Here is a 19,122-nt window from a genome sequence, read left to right on the forward strand (position 1 = left end):
GAGTACCGATATGTCATAGCAACAAGCTCATAACACACAGCGGGTCTGGCTTAGGAACAGAATCATTAAATGTGAGATGAAAAATAAAAGATAGAAAAAAACCGCGACTATTGGAATTCCATTTCAAATGATCAATCTGACATTCTATAATCACAGAAAAATCCGATTCACGGTCATTTTTGGCGTGATAAAAATAACTATAAATCAAGTTTATCTATCATATACTACATAGTCTCTTCACGCTATCTGTAAAGGCAAAGTTGAATCTGGGCTAGCCGAACATACCTCATTGATTCAGAGTTAGTTTGTGATAGAGAAAAAGTTTTGACAGAATTGGTAGCGCTGGTAGTTGTCATTGATCGACCTGTGAATCCTTATTAAAGCCAGCACCTCGATGAGCCGTATAAGCTCAGCACAGCTGTGTAGGGTTGCACTTCCCCAGAGGAGGCTGACAGAGCAAGGTTTGGTGCTGGCGAGCAGGCCAAAGTGTGACTAGAACGTAACAACCGTTAATTTACCAACACGTGGATAGTCTGTTAACTTGAGCACGATAGCCCCAATGTCAGAGAGCTGAGGCCGAATACAGGTAAGACGATTATATATTGGTTCTGCATATACTTTAACGAAGCGTTGAGTACTTGAATATTGTTTATATATCTTTTTTGATGTATTGTGGTTAGACTTAATGATTTTTTTTAAAGTTTGTTTGTGACATTCGACAATTTGAATTCTATAACGCAGAGTCAACTTATGTATGGCTATAGAAGTATCATTGATTTGTATTGTATACGTTTGACTATTTGATACATTATCAGTTAAACTATATACATACACATAGAAGACTTAACGCAAAGCAATCCAGTAGTGATGTCGTCGTTATTACAGTTTTAAATATATCGAATGTCACTTTTGTCTCGATGTTAGATAGTATTTGAACTAGGATATATGGAAAACCCCGCTGTTGTCGAGATATATTTAGTAGTATGCAAAATGCATTCCAATAGTTAATTGTTATATGACATAAAATCTGCTAAGTAAATTAAGTCGATCAATTTTACAATCATGAGCATCTCATCTGCTTTGTAATTTACCTGGACATAACTCCGACATAACGAAGTGTGAATAGAAAGGTATGAACCGTAACACCAACACACTAATTGAACTTACCAATCACGGATATCTCAACTGCTTTGTGTGTTACCTCGACATAACGCGACATAACCTTTACATGTGCGAATAGAAACATATATAACGAAGTTTCAACGCATAAATCGATCAAATATGTATTTTAACTCGAAAAAACTTGACACTGCTTCAACATAACGATATGTGAAAAGAAAAATATATAACTTAAAAGCCAACACACTACAGCAAGGCAGTTGTATAGTTTCTTCTAGCATTTTGACCGTCGCATACGCATTGGTATCTCTAGAATTGAACTGTTTACTTAGATTTGGTATAATGTTTACCTACGTTTGATAAATGTATAACTTGTGTGTTGATGAACAGTTAAGATAGTATCTACCTACTGGTAATCATATCAATAATACGGACTTCCTAATGAGGTGTTTCATTCTTAGACAATTTTATTTCCCACCCTTATATTCTCTTTGTACTCGCTGATGGCCTCTGTAAAAATCGCTCATTCCATCAATATCTCTGAAATCTCATGTTTAGCATTATTCATGAAGTTCCCTTCATAGAACTGATGGCAACGAGTAATCGGGTACATGCAAGTTTGTGTCTCCATTTGTCTATGAAAATGTACATAAACAGAGGCTACAAATTTCACAGGAGACAGGGACATTGTAAATTTTACCATATTACTAGGGATTGCATGTTTGATGAACAGCTACAGGTCACCATAGAATGACGTTACGTCTTGCTGAATATAAAGATGTAACGCAATTTAATTCAAATACGTCTTGAAGTGAAAACTGATTATACAAAAATATGTATGTCTGGAAGTCGGGTTTGAGATGCAAAATAGGTTCAGATTTGTAAATTTCCGTACTCTCGTCTACATATCTATGCAATAAGTCTAAATAAAATTCATGGTTTTACAAGGAGCAATGGAATGCAAGACTTTACGTTATATCTCATTAGAAGTATATCCGATGGAAAGTCATTCCAAACAAGTCTATGATTGAAAGATTTCGAGACATTTTCTCAATTTGATTCTAGCTATTTTGAATATTTGCAATAGAAGTGCCGATAATAGCCGAGCTCAGCTGCTAAACGCTATGTCCAATTTCCGTTTGATCGGTAACGGGAAACGTATGTCCTTTGAATAGTTTATTGTCAGACAACCTTGGGCGATTTTAAGCAATGACGGGTTTTTTTACGAGCATATGAAGCTTTTATTGCTCTTCAGATATTAGTTTAAATATATGTCTATTGAAATTACATTATCATGAGCAAAATACCCTTTCCAATAACTATTCAAAGTGCTATAAGGATTGTCTTATTTGTTTTCCACGTGCTGTTATACGTGTGTAAATGTCAAGGTGTTCAATTGGGGTTCATTCTGAATGCATAACATATGGCTTTTGATGATATGTTCCGAAAGACCTGGCATTTTCACAAAGAATTAGTCTAGAGCTAATACAAATGTACCAATTTCGTGACTACCTGCGTGAAACAAAGACATTATACAGTAGGTGTGTAGAATATAGGATATATTATAAGTCACAGGTCAAGTATATATATAAGAAACAAATATAATGAAATTATTAAAAAACATTGTTATATTGCAGAATATATATTTGTAATAAATTAAAAATGATTTTGAAAAAGAATTCCTTAAGATAAATCTTAATTAATTTTACACTTGTGTCGATTAAAACCTTTGAAACAATTCCCCTTAACTTGATGGAAAATTTCAAATCGATTAAGATAAATGAAATTGTTGTCATTCACACCATCTTTTGAATCGCTTACATTGTTCCATCAGGGTCGTAAGGCGGTGCTTTAGTCTGAAATGTCTGATTTTGATCTTAGTTTTAGAATTCTCGTGTGCATAGGCTTTATTCAAGTGTCATTCGATAGATCATCATATCTTCCTGTATTTAGAATCCATGACATTTCATTGTTATTCTAATTTGTTTAATTGAAATAACTTTATTTCATCGATTTATGCATTAATTCTCTGTTATCAATCATTGTTTCAAGATTGTTAAATCGGTAAACTGAATAAAATCATTTTTCTCGACTTCAATTAAAATTAATATTGGGTTTGCTGTTAATTCATATTGAGTTTGACTTTAAACTTTGCCTGAGTATAACGACAGTGATATATATAACTTTAACCACCCACTTCCTCATCTCTTATCACTTTATCTCTTTAATATGTTTTAATGTTTAATTGTCCAAGAGTCAAACGAATTAGTATATTCATGATTAAGGTAGCGGAATATGGATGGATTATTTTGGAAAAAAAACTAGATCATCATTGTCCTACTTGATATCAGTATATCAAATAAATTACCAACCCTCTTTAGAGTGAAGCGACACTATACAGTTAGCTTCTTATCAATTAACCTACCGATATAGCAGGAAAGGAGAGGAAGTCATGCATGAACGCAAATGTAAATAACGATAATTACCACATGAAGTGGAAAATACAAAAAAAGGAATGAGATAATCATACAAATTGTTTTGATAAAGTCTCTTCAAAAAATAAGCTGATGGCTGCTGTCACGAAATTGGCTCTGTCGTTCAGTGGCCCCTGTGAAGTTTTCCTGATCATCAACATCAGACACAGTTTAGACGACCTTCATTTACGACACTTCAAACATTTCAATTAAAAAGCAATTGAAACGGGACAAACAATTCACGTGCTTGTTATACACGCTATTGACATTGGTTAAATATAGTAACCATGAATAGAGCATGATATTAAACAGATTACATCATGGAAGGTTAACTTGATAATAGAGACATTATCACTTAAAAAGAACAAATGAGACCATGCAATTATATTGGCGTCGATGTAGAAAAACATTACATTATAATTGATGTCATATTACTGCTGTAGGTATCCAAGATAATATCAGGTAAGGTAGGAATGTGAGGGGATTTAGAGCAGACGTTTAGTAGTATCAGAAAGGAACTATACATGCTTCCGTGAAATTTTGCAAGTTCAAGCATATTTTGAGTAGTTTCGGTAAAGAGCTATGCATGCTAACATGAACTTTACAAAATCTAACACGTATAAAGTAGTATCGGTGAAGACCTTTGCATGCATCCGTGAAACTTTGAAAGTCTAACATATTTTGAGTAGTATCGGTAAAGAACAGTGCATGCTGACGTGAACCTTTGCAAAATCTAATATCTCGCGAGAGGTGTGCGTACGGCAATGTATGTATCTTCGTTAAATTGAGGAAAATTCAATAACAAGTGAATCTTTTGGTTAATAAGCTATGCATGACTTCATCAAAATGTTCAAAATCTAATATCTTGTGTGTAAGTTAGTGAGTGTAGGTTACTGTGTGTACGCCTTTTTAGCTGCGTGAAATCTAATATTTGGTGAGTAATGAGCTTTAAAGCAACTGCGTATGACTCCATCACTCTGTGGGAAATACACATCAGTGTTAAATTAGCGTTAGAGAAGGCCTTGGCATTAAAAGGTTAGAAATGAGATCGATGTTGGGAATACAGTGTTTTACTAAGCTCTTGTCAAATATACAAATCCAGACAATCCTGTGTGACGGGGTTATCGGAGATGCGTACAGCTAGGTGACGATGTGGAGGCCCCTTGTGATATGTCTATCGGAATGTCAGGGAGCTGTTCTATTCCGTTCAAGGTTGTACCGAAATGATGTTACGATACTGGTGTTTAGTGTTACATTGCTGCGTGAATTCAAACTTTCCTTCAATGATAACATTTTATGAGCAATTGGTGTTTTCATCATCGACTGCATATAGAGTCGAGCTATAATTAAGAGAGAACAGCAGTAATACTGCATTATTTAAAACAAAGGCTACCGAATACTGTAAAAAGAAATTAATTTTTCACGTAATGTAAGCCCTTTCAACGATTCAAGTAGCTTTTCAATATTATCGTTTGCATTCGATTTCATGACGGAATTTTAGCCATTCTCCCTGCAGATAGAGAGCAAGCTATCATTTTTATTCGTGAAGTCAGCAGATGCATTGTGTCGCCATCTTGAAGTAGATAACGGCATGCCAGTTGTCGTGACTTTCACGTCACACTAGTCTTTAGCATCTCAACCAATCACATTTACATTATAGTTTACTGTGATGGGATCATTAACTGAATATGACAACAAACTTTCTTTGTTTGAGTGTCTTCTGCAATGACAACGTGATGATGATTTTCGCATACACCTTTAACATACTACAATTGACGGATCAACTGTTGTAAAGACTTTGTTTACTGATGACGTCATTTATTTGTTTACTGTGATATCACTATTTTTACCAAGACAACAAAGATAGTCGAGAATAAATATTCCTCACATAGTTTCTTATCCGAGAACTGAAAATGAAAAAGATTATTGAGAATTAAAAGACAGTACATTTAGCAATAATCTTTTGGCAAAATAACTGCAAGCACAACTTTTAAAAAATGTTACTGGATCTTTATTACACCGAATGATGCGTAACATGATCAATGCCGTTTTACCACTTTATATAATTTGGATCGGTTTCATTTGGTTTAGTTTCGTATTAACAGGTAAGACTATTTAATGTCGTGCATGCTTGTGTGTAATGACTGCGTGTGTATCTACTGGAGGCAGTGTGTGGTATAGTTGCCTCATTGCGATAACGCAGAGTTGATGCCACCCGGCTACATCATACTGACAACGTTATAACCCGTTGAGACGTTTACCTTGAACACTGAACGTCAGCAGGGAAAACCAACTACATGTATCATTTTAATGACTTTGGTAAGACTCGGTCTAGGGAAAGAACCCTTTGCCTTTCCCCACGTGAGAAAACAAGATAGCTTGTTAGAAAAGAGATATCCTAAACACTTTCCAATGAGAACAGATAAAGTATTATTAAGTACTGACATAAGTGAAATCACAATAGTACTCTGACAATGAAACAGTTATAACTTCGGCATTTCGACGAGTCAATTGTGTCTGATAAATGTGTCAGTAGTTCAGCGTAAGGAAAGATGATATACGTAACCAATACTTAAGTGTAAGAGAGGTTTTATGCCTGCGTCAGTAATACATCGTCGGTGGGATTTTATACCTGTGTCAGTATAACAGGGTAAGAGATTATTTATACCTGTGTCAGTATAACAGGGTAAGAGATTATATATACCTGTGTCAGTATAACAGGGCAAGACATTATATATACCTGTGTCAGTATAACAGGGTAAGACATTATATATACCTGCGTCAATATAACAGGGTAAGAGATTATTTATACCTGTGTCAGTATAACAGGTTAAGATATTATATATACCTGTGTCAGTATAACAGGGTAAGAAAGTATATATACCTGTGTCAGTATAACAGGTTATGGGATTAGATATACCTGTGTCAGTATAACAGGGTAAGAGATTATATGTACCTGTATCAGTATAACAGGGTAAGAGATTATACATACCTGTGTCAGTATAACAGGGTAAGAGATTATATATACCTGCGTCAGTATAACAGGGTAAGAAACTATATATACCTGTGTCAGTATAACAGGTTATTGGATTACATATACCTGTGTCAGTATAACAGGGTAAGAGATTATATATACCTGTGTCAGTATAACATGGTTGCATAGTATATTTACCTTTGTCAAAGTATTACAGGGCAAGAGATTACGTATACCCGTTTGAAAGTATAGGTACACGCCATGCCTGTATCAGTGTAACAGTGGCAGAGAGGTTTTACACCTATGTAAGTGTAACAGTATTTGAGAGATTTTATACCTGTCTCAGTAATACAGGCTTAGGGAGATTTTATACCCGTGTTAGTATTACATTGTTATTGAAATTTTACAGAAGTGTAAGTATGACAGTGATAGAGAGATAGTGTACATGCACCTGTGTAAGTATTATATAATTAGAAAGATTTTATACCTGTGTCAGTATTACAAATGTTCATTGTTAGAAAGATTTTATACCTGTGTCAGTATTACAAATGTACATTGGTACAAGATTTTATGTCAGTATTACATTGTTAGAGAGAAATGCTATACCTGTGTAAGTATAACAGTGATAGAGGGGTAGTGTACCTGTGTCAGTATTACAATGTTAGAGAGAAACGTTATACCTGTGTAAGTATAACAGTGATAGAGAGATTACATACCTGTGTAAGTAAAACAGTGATAGAGAGATTACAGACCTGTGTAAGTATAACAGTGATAGGGGGATAGTGTACCTGTGTCAGTATTACATTGTTAGAGGAGAGAAACGTTATACCTGTGTAAGTATAACAGTGAAAGAGGGATAGTGTACCTGTGTCAGTATTTAATTATTAGAGAGAAATGCTATACCTGTGTAAGTATAACAGTGATAGAGGGATAGTGTACCTGTGTCAGTATTACAATGTTAGAGAGAAACGTTATACCTGTGTAAGTATAACAGTGATAGAGAGATTACATACCTGTGTCAGTATAACAGTGATAGAGGGATAGTGTACCTGTGTCAGTATTACATTGTTAGAGAGAAATGTTATACCTGTGTAAGTATAACAGTGATAGAGGGATAGTGTACCTGTGTCAGTATTACATTGTTAGAGAGAAATGTTATACCTGTGTAAGTATAACAGTGATAGAGGGATAGTGTACCTGTGTCAGTATTACATTGTTAGAGAGAAATGTTATACCTGTGTAAGTATAACAGTGATAGAGGGATAGTGTACCTGTGTCAGTATTACATTGTTAGAGAGAAATGTTATACCTGTGTAAGTATAACAGTGATAGAGGGATAGTGTACCTGTGTCAGTATTACATTGTTAGAGAGAAATGTTATACCTGTGTAAGTATAACAGTGATAGAGGGATAGTGTACCTGTGTCAGTATTACATTGTTAGAGAGAAATGTTATACCTGTGTAAGTATAACAGTGATAGAGGGATAGTGTACCTGTGTCAGTATTACAATGTTAGAGAGAAACGTTATACATGTGTGTTAGTATAACAGTGATAGAGAGATTACATACCTGTGTAAGCAAAACCGTGATAGAGAGATTACATACCTGTGTCAGTATAACAGTGATAGAGGGATAGTGTACCTGTGTCAGTATTACATTGTTAGAGAGAAATGCTATACCTATGTACGTATAACAGTGATAGAGGGATAGTGTACCTGTGTCAGTATTACAATGTTAGAGAGAAATGCTATACCTGTGTAAGTATAACAGTGATAGAGGGATAGTGTACCTGTGTCAGTATTACATTGTTAGAGAGAAATGTTATACCTGTGTAAGTATAACAGTGATAGAGGGATAGTGTACCTGTGTCAGTATTACATTGTTAGAGAGAAATGTTATACCTGTGTAAGTATAACAGTGATAGAGGGATAGTGTACCTGTGTCAGTATTACATTGTTAGAGAGAAATGTTATACCTGTGTAAGTATAACAGTGATAGAGGGATAGTGTACCTGTGTCAGTATTACATTGTTAGAGAGAAATGTTATACCTGTGTAAGTATAACAGTGATAGAGGGATAGTGTACCTGTGTCAGTATTACAATGTTAGAGAGAAACGTTATACATGTGTGTTAGTATAACAGTGATAGAGAGATTACATACCTGTGTAAGCAAAACCGTGATAGAGAGATTACATACCTGTGTCAGTATAACAGTGATAGAGGGATAGTGTACCTGTGTCAGTATTACATTGTTAGAGAGAAATGTTATACCTGTGTAAGTATAACAGTGATAGAGGGATAGTGTACCTGTGTCAGTATTACAATGTTAGAGAGAAATGTTATACCTGTGTGTTAGTATAACAGTGATAGAGAGATTACATACCTGTGTAAGCAAAACCGTGATAGAGAGATTACATACCTGTGTCAGTATAACAGTGATAGAGGGATAGTGTACCTGTGTCAGTATTACATTGTTAGAGAGAAATGTTATACCTGTGTAAGTATAACAGTGATAGAGGGATAGTGTACCTGTGTCAGTATTACATTGTTAGAGAGAAATGCTATACCTGTGTAAGTATAACAGTGATAGAGGGATAGTGTACCTGTGTCAGTATTACAATGTTAGAGAGAAACGTTATACATGTGTAAGTATAACAGTGATAGAGAGATTACATACCTGTGTCAGTATAACAGTGATAGAGGGATAGTGTACCTGTGTCAGTATTACATTGTTAGAGAGAAATGCTATACCTGTGTAAGTATAACAGTGATAGAGGGATAGTGTACCTGTGTCAGTATTACAATGTTAGAGAGAAACGTTATACATGTGTGTTAGTATAACAGTGATAGAGAGATTACATACCTGTGTAAGCAAAACCGTGATAGAGAGATTACATACCTGTGTCAGTATAACAGTGATAGAGGGATAGTGTACCTGTGTCAGTATTACATTGTTAGAGAGAAATGTTATACCTGTGTAAGTATAACAGTGATAGAGGGATAGTGTACCTGTGTCAGTATTACATTGTTAGAGAGAAATGTAACACCTGTGTAAGTATAACAGTGATAGAGGGATAGTGTACCTGTGTCAGTATTACATTGTTAGAGAGAAATGTTATACCTGTGTAAGTATAACAGTGATAGAGGGATAGTGTACCTGTGTCAGTATTACATTGTTAGAGAGAAATGTTATACCTGTGTAAGTATAACAGTGATAGAGGGATAGTGTACCTGTGTCAGTATTACATTGTTAGAGAGAAATGTTATACCTGTGTAAGTATAACAGTGATAGAGGGATAGTGTACCTGTGTCAGTATTACATTGTTAGAGAGAAATGTTATACCTGTGTAAGTATAACAGTGATAGAGGGATAGTGTACCTGTGTCAGTATTACATTGTTAGAGAGAAATGTTATACCTGTGTAAGTATAACAGTGATAGAGGGATAGTGTACCTGTGTCAGTATTACATTGTTAGAGAGAAATGTTATACCTGTGTAAGTATAACAGTGATAGAGGGATAGTGTACCTGTGTCAGTATTACAATGTTAGAGAGAAATGTTATACCTGTGTAAGTATAACAGTGATAGAGGGATAGTGTACCTGTGTCAGTATGACATTGTTAGAGAGAAATGTAACACCTGTGTAAGTATAACAGTGATAGAGGGAAAGTGTACCTGTGTGAGTATTACATTGGTAGAGAGAAATGTAACACCTGTGTCAGTATAACAGTGATAGAGGGATAGTGTACCTGTGTCAGTATTACAATGTTAGAGAGAAATGTTATACCTGTGTAAGTATAACAGTGATAGAGAGATAGTGTACCTGTGTCAGTATGACATTGTTAGAGAGAAATGTAACACCTGTGTAAGTATAACAGTGATAGAGGGAAAGTGTACCTGTGTGAGTATTACATTGGTAGAGAGAAATGTAACACCTGTGTCAGTATAACAGTGATAGAGGGATAGTGTACCTGTGTCAGTATTACAATGTTAGAGAGAAATGTTATACCTGTGTAAGTATAACAGTGATAGAGGGATAGTGTACCTGTGTCAGTATTACATTGTTAGAGAGAAATGTTATACCTGTGTAAGTATAACAGTGATAGAGGGATAGTGTACCTGTGTCAGTATTACATTGTTAGAGAGAAATGTTATACCTGTGTAAGTATAACAGTGATAGAGGGATAGTGTACCTGTGTCAGTATTACATTGTTAGAGAGAAATGTTATACCTGTGTAAGTATAACAGTGATAGAGGGATAGTGTACCTGTGTCAGTATTACATTGTTAGAGAGAAATGTTATACCTGTGTAAGTATAACAGTGATAGAGGGATAGTGTACCTGTGTCAGTATTACAATGTTAGAGAGAAATGTTATACCTGTGTAAGTATAACAGTGATAGAGGGATAGTGTACCTGTGTCAGTATTACATTGTTAGAGAGAAATGTTATACCTGTGTAAGTATAACAGTGATAGAGGGATAGTGTACCTGTGTCAGTATTACAATGTTAGAGAGAAACGTTATACATGTGTGTTAGTATAACAGTGATAGAGAGATTACATACCTGTGTAAGCAAAACCGTGATAGAGAGATTACATACCTGTGTCAGTATAACAGTGATAGAGGGATAGTGTACCTGTGTCAGTATTACATTGTTAGAGAGAAATGTTATACCTGTGTAAGTATAACAGTGATAGAGGGATAGTGTACCTGTGTCAGTATTACATTGTTAGAGAGAAATGTTATACCTGTGTAAGTATAACAGTGATAGAGGGATAGTGTACCTGTGTCAGTATTACATTGTTAGAGAGAAATGCTATACCTGTGTAAGTATAACAGTGATAGAGGGATAGTGTACCTGTGTCAGTATTACAATGTTAGAGAGAAACGTTATACCTGTGTAAGTATAACAGTGATAGAGAGATTACATACCTGTGTCAGTATAACAGTGATAGAGGGATAGTGTACCTGTGTCAGTATTACATTGTTAGAGAGAAATGCTATACCTGTGTAAGTATAACAGTGATAGAGGGATAGTGTACCTGTGTCAGTATTACAATGTTAGAGAGAAACGTTATACATGTGTATTAGTATAACAGTGATAGAGAGATTACATACCTGTGTAAGCAAAACCGTGATAGAGAGATTACATACCTGTGTCAGTATAACAGTGATAGAGGGATAGTGTACCTGTGTCAGTATTACATTGTTAGAGAGAAATGTTATACCTGTGTAAGTATAACAGTGATAGAGGGATAGTGTACCTGTGTCAGTATTACATTGTTAGAGAGAAATGTTATACCTGTGTAAGTATAACAGTGATAGAGGGATAGTGTACCTGTGTCAGTATTACATTGTTAGAGAGAAATGTTATACCTGTGTAAGTATAACAGTGATAGAGGGATAGTGTACCTGTGTCAGTATTACATTGTTAGAGAGAAATGCTATACCTGTGTAAGTATAACAGTGATAGAGGGATAGTGTACCTGTGTCAGTATTACAATGTTAGAGAGAAACGTTATACATGTGTAAGTATAACAGTGATAGAGAGATTACATACCTGTGTCAGTATAACAGTGATAGAGGGATAGTGTACCTGTGTCAGTATTACATTGTTAGAGAGAAATGTTATACCTGTGTAAGTATAACAGTGATAGAGGGATAGTGTACCTGTGTCAGTATTACATTGTTAGAGAGAAATGTTATACCTGTGTAAGTATAACAGTGATAGAGGGATAGTGTACCTGTGTCAGTATTACATTGTTAGAGAGAAATGTTATACCTGTGTAAGTATAACAGTGATAGAGGGATAGTGTACCTGTGTCAGTATTACATTGTTAGAGAGAAATGTTATACCTGTGTAAGTATAACAGTGATAGAGGGATAGTGTACCTGTGTCAGTATTACATTGTTAGAGAGAAATGTTATACCTGTGTAAGTATAACAGTGATAGAGGGATAGTGTACCTGTGTCAGTATTACATTGTTAGAGAGAAATGTTATACCTGTGTAAGTATAACAGTGATAGAGGGATAGTGTACCTGTGTCAGTATTACAATGTTAGAGAGAAACGTTATACATGTGTGTTAGTATAACAGTGATAGAGAGATTACATACCTGTGTAAGCAAAACCGTGATAGAGAGATTACATACCTGTGTCAGTATAACAGTGATAGAGGGATAGTGTACCTGTGTCAGTATTACATTGTTAGAGAGAAATGCTATACCTATGTACGTATAACAGTGATAGAGGGATAGTGTACCTGTTTCAGTATTACAATGTTAGAGAGAAACGTTATACCTGTGTAAGTATAACAGTGATAGAGGGATCGTGTACCTGTGTCAGTATTACAATGTTAGAGAGAAACGTTATACCTGTGTAAGTATAACAGTGATAGGTGATAGAGAGATTACATACCTGTGTAAGCAAAACAGTGATAGAGAGATTACATACCTGTGTCAGTATAAACAGTGATAGAGAGATTACATACCTGTGTAAGCATAACAGCGATAGAGGGATAGTGTACATGTGTCAGTATTACATTGTTAGAGAGAAATGTTATACCTGTATCAGAATAATTGTATAACTTGATAGCATATATATATCTCTAAGCATCCAATTTAGTGAAGTGTTTAACCATGGGCTTTTCATTCACGTTTTCCCCCTGACGTCATCTCAGAAAAGAATGACTCTTACCATTGGTGAAATGCTTTTTTTCTGTGAACATTTTCTCGGAAATAAATAATTATTTTACCGCTTAATCATGATTTGGAAAGATACCAAGGTTCTTCCTTCATTTGCTTTAAAAGATCGATAACGATGAAAAATCAGAAAATCATCCGCTTCATCAGGTTTAAACCTTTAAATAAAACATTGTAGGCAGAAATAATTCTCTTTAGGTTGTCGCGTTCACTGAAAATTAGATAATAACTGCTAAGGAGAAAAATTACAGACATTCGGTAAATGAATTATTCAAACAACGTTCCTAGATGAAAAAACAACAACACGAAATTATACGAATTCTACACAAACCGAGAGCTGTCATGTACGGCGAAAGTGGCAAAACTTGACCTATTTTTCAAATGTGGTTGGTCGTTAAATAAATAGGTCGTTATTGAAAAATAATTGTAGAATCGAATAACTATGAGTCTGTGTTTAACGGTCGATCATGCTAATTACGTTCATAAATGACGATATTTTTGTGTCATTAAATCAACACGTAAGTACTTTGTCCCTAAGATGTTTTCACACAGTCTAAGATAACTAATTGTATTGAAACATTACTGAATGATTCTGAGTGAATGTATCGCCTGTGTGTTCCAATAATTATTTGTTATGATATACTTAGTGTGCCATGATGTGTCTGACATGGAAACGAAAACCAAATACCTCTACTGTGACAAACGTTTGTCAAAAGAACAATGAGAAATTAAAATGTGATGTCTTCTATGCAGAAATGCTTTTTGAGAGATTGTCAAGGCTATTTTGAAATAAGACATTTTCGTGGGGCTCAAATTTCGTGGTTTCCCTCCCAACACCATTTCGTGGATTCCTCAATTCGTTGATAGTGAGTATGTGTACCAATATAAACCAAGAATTGTTTAATATCGAACAAGAAATTACTTGACGGACCTTTGAATTGGTGGATGAATATTACCCACGAAATCAACGAAATTGAAAACCCCACGAAATGAGTGTTTTCAAAGTATTCTCTACAATTGCAATGCATTTGGTTCAGTGCTTTCATGGTTTTATTCATATCAAGGACACTTCTGATACATTATACCTTTTACCATATTGTTTTAATTTGATAAACAAACGTCTATAACTTGAAGATAGGCATGTTTTCATAACCTACATATTCGCGTTACTTGTAATTGAATTTGCAAACACATAGTTAAATTGTGTATAATTCAACATTGGTATGATGTTTAAATTTCTAATAGACTATTACGACTTCAAAATAAATATTTTCATTTCAGACATATATCATGTAATATTGAAAAATAAGGATCTAGTCAGGAACATTCCATTTAAGCATATTATCGACTAATGTGCCATTTAAAGCGTTTTCTCGAGAACACTAACATTAGCTCACCTTGACCTTACTATTCACAATTAAATTCCCTCCTACTGTATGGTTAGCAGAATTGTATACAGAATCAATACGCAATAGAAAGCATGCTCAAATTTCATTATATCTTCTCGACGTGAAAGATATGTTGTAGGTACATGTAATTGTGTTCATAATCAATGGAACAAACATGTTAAAACTGCTATATAGTTTCAAATGCGTTTCCTTTTCTGATGGTATTCCTTTTGCTTTGATGTCTCGTCTGTTCTTCTTATTGCTTGTTCTTTGTCAATTATGAATTCCAATTTTGTCCCTGTGTGGTGACGTTGTAAATTCCTAATTTGTCCCTTTGAGTTGACGCTGTTAATTCCCATTTTGACCCTGTGTATTGACGGTGATTTCCATTTGTCACTGTGTGCTGACGCTGTAAATTCCTATTTTGTTCCTGTGTTGCCGCTGTTAATTCCTATTGTGTCCCTGGGTTTTGACGCTATAAATTCCCATTTTGTCCTAGTGTGTTGACTCTGCCTTATTCTATAATATCGCACCAAGGTACCTAGTTGTATGGGTAGGGAGTTTATTTATCAACAAGTCTGATAATCAATCGGCAAACAATATTTGCAGAGAATGACGTCTATACTAAAATTCAAACACTAATTTGTTGAATATCAATATTGCAAATGCACTGTAACAAAAGCGCAGATCACATGTTGGAATTGAGTAAGGTTATTCACCATTGTGTTATAAATAATACCGATACAGAGTACACAACTCGATGACAGTGACACATGCATTTAATTATCGTGTTATTTCCATCACAAGCTTCAATTAAGATTCATTAGCTTAATTAGCTGTTAATGAAATGTTCAATTTTAGTTACCAAATGTGTTAATTCAACTATAACAGCCTATTAACATGTCAGTAATTTTGTAATGATCTGTTTGGAGCACATAACGCACATTGTTCTCGACAGTTTCACTGATTTAGATTTGTATACACACTCCCGTATATCAGGAAGCTTAAGATACCTCATTTAGCTGGACTCTGAATTCACTCAACACTTGTATTTGCTTGCACTCCTTCAATAACCTTGCATTTTCATCCATTATGCATACGGCTGATCACTCAATTAGCAGATAAACCATAAAATGCAAGTGTGTGGTTATATTACAATTGACGTTTTGTTTTGCACACTTGTAATCAGTACCGCTTACCAATTTTTCCCTGGAATGAATTGGGATTTTGCGAACAAGCTCAATTAATGTGTTATACTAAAACGACGGTAGCTGGCAACGTATATGGTACGGTAACACGACATTATTAAAGATGTTGAAAAGACGAAATCGCGTGTTCCCCTATGTTCGCATTTATTTAAGCAGTGGGAACATAATGCACGTGAGCTATCAATCAAACCCTAGCATGCTCACACTGAAATCATTCAAAGAGTTTGCGACTCGAACATTAAACTCTTAGAATGTCTTTTTCATTGAAGAATAGCCCACGTTCAGATACAATTGTATTATTATTGTTATGCTAAGACACCAGATACCCAAACACCAAATGCAAAACTAAGTAAAAAAATAAACGAAAGCAGACAAATCAAACACTAAATAGGAAATAATTTACATTTAACCAAAATAAGGTATTAATGTAAAAATGTTAAAATTTAATCCGAATCTTGGTTTATCATTGAATTGCTCATATAACCACCGTTTGCCAATACCAATTTCCTTTTAAAAAAACCAGTTTTCATGTTATTCTTTTCGTAAATGAGAACCGTCTATATGTTTTTTTAGTCCTTTAAACTAGAAATATGAACCTTGCGTAATATAATGTAACGCTTCATGTTGGTATATCCCAGGCTAACAACTTCATGACAGTTTATGATATTCGACAACAACGTTTTACTGTACAGGACTGTTGCAACTGCACTCTAGAGAGTAGGACTATACACTGACAATAACAATAATGCTTTTTGGGTTTAATGGCTGACAGTAATGCTCAGTAAACACTATTTACATTTTGCTGAGTATAACAACGAAACAAGCGATATATTGACCAATTTCAATATGAACATATGCCAGTTTGATTGCTTATTTGTCCAAGTACACATCTTAACTATACCATTTGAAATCTACCCAAACACAATCTCTGTAATGAGTGCGTTATGTTTTCGTCACTTGATGCCGTTAATAAATGTACCCATGCCCTTTAACCAGTATTCCGAACCCCTCGTAACATATGTGTATTACGTATTCTCCGCAGAATGCCTGCAGTTACTGAACTCAAAAGCAACTGTCCACTTGACACTTAAAAAATGCACTCTAGAGAGTGACTGAACCATGCGATAAAAAAAAAGTATGCTTTGGTGTTATTTGATAAAAGGAACCGTATTGTACTGTGCCCCTCATTGATTGATTTCTTAACTGTGACTCTCACCTTCCTTCCCAAAGCTTCGATACTAAAACTGTTAAGTATATAAGAATTACCACATACAACATATCATGTGCACGTATATTGTGAAAATGTGAGAATGCGTGAGTGAGAGATTTGTCGATGTAGATTAAAAAACAAAAAAACTTTTTACATGCGCAATGAATCCTTTTGAATGCCTGATAACTATATTAAATACCATAACGGGAACACAAATACAGTAAACACCTTCCTGAGTCATTAATAAAAAATAAAAATAAATAAAAACAGTGTCCAGGAAAAATATAAGATGGGCAGTCAAGAGGAATTTTCATTGTATATTGTTCACAGATCTATATATTTATATACCAGATATATTAATTTTAACATGTACAATATACTGTCAAATGTATAATATGCAAAAGGTTGAATAAAAACATGTTAATTTGAAAAAAAAAGTATATAAGATGAGGATATTTCAAGTAAATTAAATAGAATGATGGATAATAATTTTCAGAAGTATACAAGAATGTATTGGTAGTTTCTTAAGAGTTTCAAACTAACGAAATCAAAAAGATTCAATATTTCTGTAAAGGGAGATAACACAAACCAAGTGAAATTTGTAAAGTGACATCTATCCTTGAAGATAAATAACTTTCTAAGAAAAAAACTAAACACAATGTATCAATGTAACGTTAAATTAACCGCTAACGATTAAATAACGTTTTTTGATTTTGAAAATTACAATTTAACAATTTCCTTATTTTAGTTGTCAGGCGATGAATTTGCTGATTTTTTACACCTGTTTAGATGAATAATGACCAATTCAGATATGTATTAGTGTACTTATAGTTAGGTAGAACATCAGTCAGAATAGCGATACAAAACTTTTGTTTTTAACATGTTGGTGGTAATAAATGAACTGGTTTGTGCTGATAGTGCAAAACGTTGTTTATGGAAGTAAACAAACCTATTGATCATATTAAACAAACAGTTTATGATAACAAACAAATCATTCGTGAAAGGAAACATTAATGTTCTTGATAATGAACACAGATTTGTGACAACAACAAACAATGTATTGTTACGAACAAGCATGTTCTTAGAGAACAATTCCATACTATTGTAAACAGTCGCAATTCCACTGAAAACGTTAAATCAGAAAGATAATATTTTGACTCCCTATATATTCATATTAACAGCAAATATAGTTTAAATTTATAATCTGTGTAGTCAAACTTCTGATTTATGGGCAAATTGATGGTTTATGAGAATTGAACGCCTTGAGTTATAACAACATATTTGCATTTGTTTATCTGGATTTAGATATGTACGAATCCTAAAGACAATCGATTGATTGAGACTAAACAACAATGCCGCATCTTGGCCGATAGCGATTTGGCACCATAACCCTTTCCCTTACATAATTGTTTTTAACCTGAATAATAGAACAGTTATCCTCTGTTCTATGTGTTTATGCAGTGGAGGGTGTGCTACCATTCACGTTGTTTTTCATTGATTTCATCAACAACGAATATTATTGAGACGGGTAGAAATGTTTTGTAAACGGAGTCGACTTTAATCGTATTTCTTAACAAATACTGTTTTATTTATTTATTTAAATTTTGGTTTTATTGTTTCTTGTTTTCGATTTTGCTCTTTGGTGTTTTTACTTTGTTATGCATTTTAAAGCTGTATTATGCAATTTTAGATTAATAAGATAATATATTTGCAAATCGATCAACCGAGTTGTTTCAAAATAAAGGTTGTTATAAAATAGCCCATCACAAGCGTGTGAGTGACAAACTGTATGACATGTATCAAATTTCAAGCATAATGTTACCTTAATTGCAATTTTGTATAATCGGGGTTTTATTTTGTTCAAAAAATGTTCCGTAAGCGTATCTAAACCTTTACAGATCGACTGGTTTCTTTCTCAAACTTGCTTGCGTAGATGTTTTACCTTTTAAACGGTCAAACGATGTGACGAAATTGTTAATGCCACTGGGACAATTCCACATCTAGCAAGTCAACAGTATAGCAAAGGTTACAACATACAGTATGATAC

The 19,122-nt window shown here is 34.3% G+C and overlaps 1 protein-coding gene across 2 annotated transcripts in view; it reads left to right on the top strand.

The window, feature by feature from the left end:
- Positions 1-442: 442 nt before the first annotated feature.
- The window catches only part of LOC110460591 (carbonic anhydrase-related protein 10-like), a 104,551-nt gene continuing 85,871 nt past the window's right edge, over positions 443-19,122 (top strand). For both annotated transcript variants that reach the window (XM_021513576.1, XM_021513577.1), the window contains exon 1: positions 443-586. The gene's annotated coding sequence lies outside the window, so the exon portion shown is untranslated. The remainder of the gene's footprint in view (positions 587-19,122) is intronic.

This window comes from Mizuhopecten yessoensis, unplaced genomic scaffold (genome assembly GCF_002113885.1).
Source record: "Mizuhopecten yessoensis strain PY_sf001 unplaced genomic scaffold, ASM211388v2 scaffold10441, whole genome shotgun sequence".
Lineage (NCBI taxonomy): Eukaryota > Metazoa > Mollusca > Bivalvia > Pectinida > Pectinidae > Mizuhopecten > Mizuhopecten yessoensis.